The sequence below is a fragment of the Mustela erminea genome, chromosome 10, assembly GCF_009829155.1.
Source record: "Mustela erminea isolate mMusErm1 chromosome 10, mMusErm1.Pri, whole genome shotgun sequence".
NCBI classification, from domain to species: Eukaryota; Metazoa; Chordata; class Mammalia; order Carnivora; family Mustelidae; genus Mustela; species Mustela erminea.
The window spans coordinates 83,225,621-83,231,254 of NC_045623.1; the positions used below are offsets into that span (position 1 = coordinate 83,225,621).

Here is a 5,634-nt window from a genome sequence, read left to right on the forward strand (position 1 = left end):
TGCTCTCTCTCTCTCTCTCAAAAATAAATAAATAAACAAATAAATCTTAAAAAAAAAAAAGGTATTAAAAAGAAAAAGGCATCCTGCCAATCTCTGTCTTTTTGTGGGAGAGTTTAAACCATTTATATTTAATCTAAAAAAACCACTTCTAGCATGCTCACTTCCCTTCCCATCTTCGTAGAAAATCTGGTCTGTGTAAACAGGGAGTAGAATCAAGAGTCAACACCACTTCCTAGAAATAATGTAAGAATGGATGAGATCATGTAAATAAAAAAACCTTACTTTTTCTTTTTCTCCTTTTTAATGTTCCTAGTAGATGGTAAGCACTCAACAAAATGGTACTTAGGGGATGCCTGGGTGGCTCAGTCAGATAAGCTGCTGAATCTTGAATTCACTTCAGGTCATGATCTTGGGGTTATGAGATCAAGGCCCACATTGGGCTCCATGCTCACTGGGGAGTCTGCTTGAGATTCTCTCTTTCCCTCTCCTGCCCCTCCCCCAAACATGGCATTCTTACATGATCTCTCTCTGAAACAAGTAATTAAATCTTAAATAAATAAAACAGTACTTAATACTGATAATTGTAAGTTAGAATTGCAAATGTTCTAATTCCTCTGCCCCATTTTTGATTAATGGAACTCATTTGGCAAAAATCAAAATCATCTCAAATCCAACTCTCCATCTAATCCATACATACTGACTGCTGTCTTTAGATTCTGTTTATTAATCTCTAGGGGTCCTTCTCTGCTCAGCAACCACACACTTTTTCTTTTAATCTATTAAAATCTATTTCATGTCATATCCTCTTTCTTCAAATGTCTAATGCTTTCTCTTTTATCTTCATTTTCAGCAGATAACCTTGCTTCCTATTTCACTGAGAAAACAGAAGCACTAGGAAAATAAGTTCCACAAGCTTCTAAAGTCATATCTCCTGACCTACCTACATCTGTACCTGTATATTTCTTTCCTTCTATTACAACGTATGAAATATCCATATTTCTAGCAAAGTCCAGCTCCTCCATTTGTGAACTAGATCCCCTCTCCTCTCAAAGACATGACTCCAGAATCTTTTCTACACATTATCTAACACTTTCAAAGTCAGTATACATTTGACCTATTTGCTTAGTTATGGTTTATCAGCTCTCACTAGAATGCAAGCTCCATGTGAGGTCAGATTTTATTCTGTTCAAGGATATATTCCCAATAGCTATCTGGCACATATTAGGTATACTCAGTAAATATTTTTTTGCTTCTATTTGATAATATTGTGTAGTATTTTAAAGGTTTATACTTCCAGAATAGAATGAAAAAGAAAGAAAATGCATACCAGTTAGAAATGAATAAATTGTCCTTATTTGCAGATGACAAGGTCTGTGTAGAAAACCTCAGAGATTTTTACCAAGAAAACTTCCTAGAACGAAGTGAGTTTGGCCGATTTATAAATTTATAAATACACAAAATACAATAGTATTTCTTTATATGAACAATGAAAATGTGGAAACCAAAATGAAAAACAGTACCATCTACAATTTCTCAAACAAAATGGATTTTTCTCTCTCTCCCTCTCCCTTCCTCCCTTTGTTCCTCTCCTTCTCTTTCTTTCTCTTTCATTTTCTTTCCTTCCTTCCCCTACCCCTCGCCTAATTGCTCTAAGTCTCCTAGTACAATCTTGAGTAGGAGTGATGAAAGTGGGCATTCTTACCTTGTTTCTGAACTTAAGGGGAAAGCTCTTAAGGTTTCCATTGAGTGTAATGTTAGCTCTGTGTGTGTGTGTGTGTGTGTGTGTGTGTGTGTGTGTGTGGTTTTTTGTTTGTTGTTTTAATAAACAGACAATAGAAGGGAAATAGAAGGGAACTTCCTTAAGTTCATGTTATGGAAGTTCCCTTCTATTTCTAGTTTGCTGAATGTCTGTGTCTAACCAATTGATTTTGACAAAGATGTAAAATAAGTTCAGTGGAGGAAGGATAGCCTTTCAAAAAATGATGCTGGAGCAATTGGATATCCATAAGGGGGAAAAAAAAGAATTCTGACCTAAATACAAATGTTAATTCAAAATATTTCACAAGCTTAAATGTAAAATGTAAAAGTATAAAACCTTTATAAACAAAAACCTAGGGGGCACCAAGTGGCTCAGTTGATTACCCAGGGTCCTGGATCGAGCCCCACATTGGGCTCCATGCTCAGTGGGGAGCTTGCTTCTCCCTTCTCCCTCTGCTTGTGCTCACTTGCTCTCTCTCTGTGTCAAATGAATAAATAAAAAATCTTTTTAAAAAATAGGAGAGGGGTGCCTGGGTGGCTCAGTGGGTTAAGCCTCTGCCTTCAGCTCAGGTCATGATCTCAGGGTCCTGGGATCGAGCCCCACATCGGGCTCTCTGCTCAGCAGGGAGCCTGCTTCCTCCTCTCTCTCTGCCTGCTTGTAATCTCTCTCTGTCAAATAAAGAAATAAAATCTTAAAAAAAAAAATAGGAGAAAATCTCTGGGATCTACAGTCTGGTAAAGAGAACTTAGTTGTGACACCAAAAGCACAATCCATAAATGGAAAAATTAAGGACTAATATTTACATATATAAAGATTTCTCAAAGCTCAACAATAAAAACAATCAAATTTGAAAACAGGCAAAAGAATGAAGAGATGGGACACCTGGGTGGCTCAGTGGGTTAAGCCTCTGCCTTTGGCTCAGGTATGGGATTGAGCCCCGCATCAGGCTCCTTGCTCAGCGGGAAGCCTGCTTCTCCCTCTCCCACTCCCTCTGCTTGTGTTCCCTCTCTGGCTGTGTCCTTCTCTGTCAAATAAATAAACTCTAAAAAAAAAAAAAAAAAGAATGAAGAGATGTTTCATCTTGGAAAATACACAGATGACAAAGAGCCACATGCAAATGTTTTCAACATCATTACCCTCAGGGATATGCAAATTAAAATGAGAACTATACATCTGTAAGAATGGCTAAAAACAAAGTTGTGACAACACCAAATGCTGCTGAGGATGCAGAGAAACTGGATTATTTATACATTGCTGGTGGGACTATGAAATGGTATAGTTACTTTGGAAAAGTTTGGCAGTTTCTCTCTTTCTTTCTTTCTAAAAATATTTGACCGAGAGAGAGCATGAGAGAGATCACAAGTAGAGGGAGGGGTAGAGGGAGAAACAAACTCCCTGCTGAGCAGGAATCCTGATGGTGGGACTCTATCCCAGAACCTGAGATCATGACCTGAGCTGAAATGCTTAACTGACTGAGCCATCCAGGTGCCCCAAGCTTAGCAGTTTTTTATAAAACTAACTGTGTAATTACCATACAACACAGCAGCTGTATTCTTGGGCATTTAGACTAGAACAATGAAAACTTACTCCCTGCCTCCAGGTTCTGAGAAGATGGCAAAGGTCTTAGAGCTTTGTGACCTCTTCCTAAGATGTCACTTGGGAAGAAATGCGAGATAAAATAAGAAAATGGAGAGAAGAAAACTCATGAAACAGTGAGCAAATTGTGGAAGTTTAGAAGAATTAATTAATGAATATGGATCTAAGCTTGGAGATGATATTCGGGTCATATATGAGCAAGTGATGATTGCAGCCCTAGACTATAGTTGAGATGACTTGGCATTGTTTTGTCTTCAGGAGTTGAGAAGACAGTTCCCTGGCAGTCACGGAGTCAAGAGACTAACTGGCATAAGATTTGAAGCCATGGAAAGATATGATGATGCTATACAACCACATGGTAAAATTTTACAAGAAGATCCAACTAACACTGCTGCAAGAACGCCTGATTGTCATTTGAAAAGCCCAGGGGAAAACTGTTGAGGCCATTTGGGAACTGAATGAGTATCTGTAACAAATTTCTGGGGGCCAAGAAGCTTGGCTTGAACTTGCAGAACTTTATATCAATGAACATGACTACGCTAAGGCAACCTTTTGTTTATAGGAGCTAATGATGGCTAATCCACACAATCACTTACATTGTCAGCAGTATGCTGAAGTTAAATATATCCGAGATGGACTCGAAAACCTCGAACTTTCAAGAAAGTATTTTGCAGAGGCACTGAAACTCAGCAACAGAAATATGAGAGCTTTGTTTGGGCTTTTCATGTCAGCAAGTCATATTGCTTCTATAAGTGCAAGTGCAAAAACAAGTGCAAAAGCAAGTGCAAAAACAAAAAAGGACAACATGAAATATGCTAGTTGGGCAGCTGGTCAAATAAACAGAGCTTATCAGTTTGCAGGTCAAAGTAAGAAGGAAATCAAATACTCTCTTAAGGCAGTCAAAGACATGTTGGAAACACTGCAGATCACCCAGTCTTAAGGTTTCAAGCTCTTTCACATTACATTTCCCAACTGCACAGTTAAATTTATTGGCCTGTGAATTATTTACTAAATGCCTAGTGCTACTTAAAGACTAATTTTTTGTTAAGAGGACAATTGTAAAGAATGTTTATATAAACCTAAAAATGCCTTTTATTGCTAAGCAGGAAGATGGATAAAGTCCCTGGAAGAGAGATTTAACAAGATTCATATTGATTGTACATCATTCTCTTCATATAACTTCTTTCAAACTGCAACCTGATACAGAAATCCCATAAAAAATCATGTGATTTATTAAACTTGCAAAAAAAAAAAAAAAAGAAAACTTATGCTCACACAAAAACATGTATACAGATGTCCTCAGTGGCTTTATTTCTAGTAATCCAAAACAGGAAAAAATCTAATGTCCTTCAATGAATGGATTGTTAAACTGTGGTATATTAATAATGCCACTCGGGTAAATAGGAACAAACTGTTGATACACAAAGCAACTTGGACAGATTTTAAGGATATTATGCCAAATGAAAAAAGTCAACCCAAAAGGCTACATACTGTATGATTACAATCATTCTTGAAATGCCAAAATTATGGAGATGGTAAATAGATTAGTAGTTGTTAATGGTTAGGAAGAGGAGAAGGGGAGTGGAAGGTGGATGTATTTATAAAAGAATGTCGTACAAGATTGTTATATTGATGGAACGGTTTTGTATCTTGATTATAGTGGTGACTACGAGTCTATACATGATAATACTGAATACACACAAGTGCGTGTAAAACTGATACACCTAGATAAAAGATTGTATCAATGTTTGATTTCCCATTGTGATACTGTATCATAGTTATGCAAGACCATAGGGGAAAATTGGGTGAATGATATGTGTGATCTCTATTATTTCCTACAACTTGATATGAATCTACAATTACCTAAATATAGTCTAATTTAAAAATATTACATAAGGTTGACAGTTGGTAGGTTTCTGATATTTTTGGGAACAGTGCTCCTAATATTCTAATTATTGGCTGGGTCTATATGTATATATTAATATTAATATTACTTATATTTTGATAAGAAATAGCTTTTTATTCTAATTTTAACTATATTTTAAAATCAAGTACATGGGGCACCTGGGTGGCTCAGTCGGTTAAAATGTCTGACTCTTGACCTCAGCTCAGGTCTTGATCTCAGGGTTTTGAGTTCAAGCCCACATTGGGCTCCATGTTGGTGTGAAGCCTACTTAAAAAAATAAAATTAAATAAATAATAAAATTAAAATAAAATAAGATCAGGTACAAATGTTATATTTATTGATATTACTTTCTTAACTTGATATATTTTATAGT

General features: G+C 36.4%; 1 pseudogene; it reads left to right on the forward strand.

Moving 5' to 3' along the window:
- Positions 1-3,586: 3,586 nt before the first annotated feature.
- Positions 3,587-4,641, forward strand: LOC116567502 (annotated as a pseudogene).
- Positions 4,642-5,634: the final 993 nt, after the last annotated feature.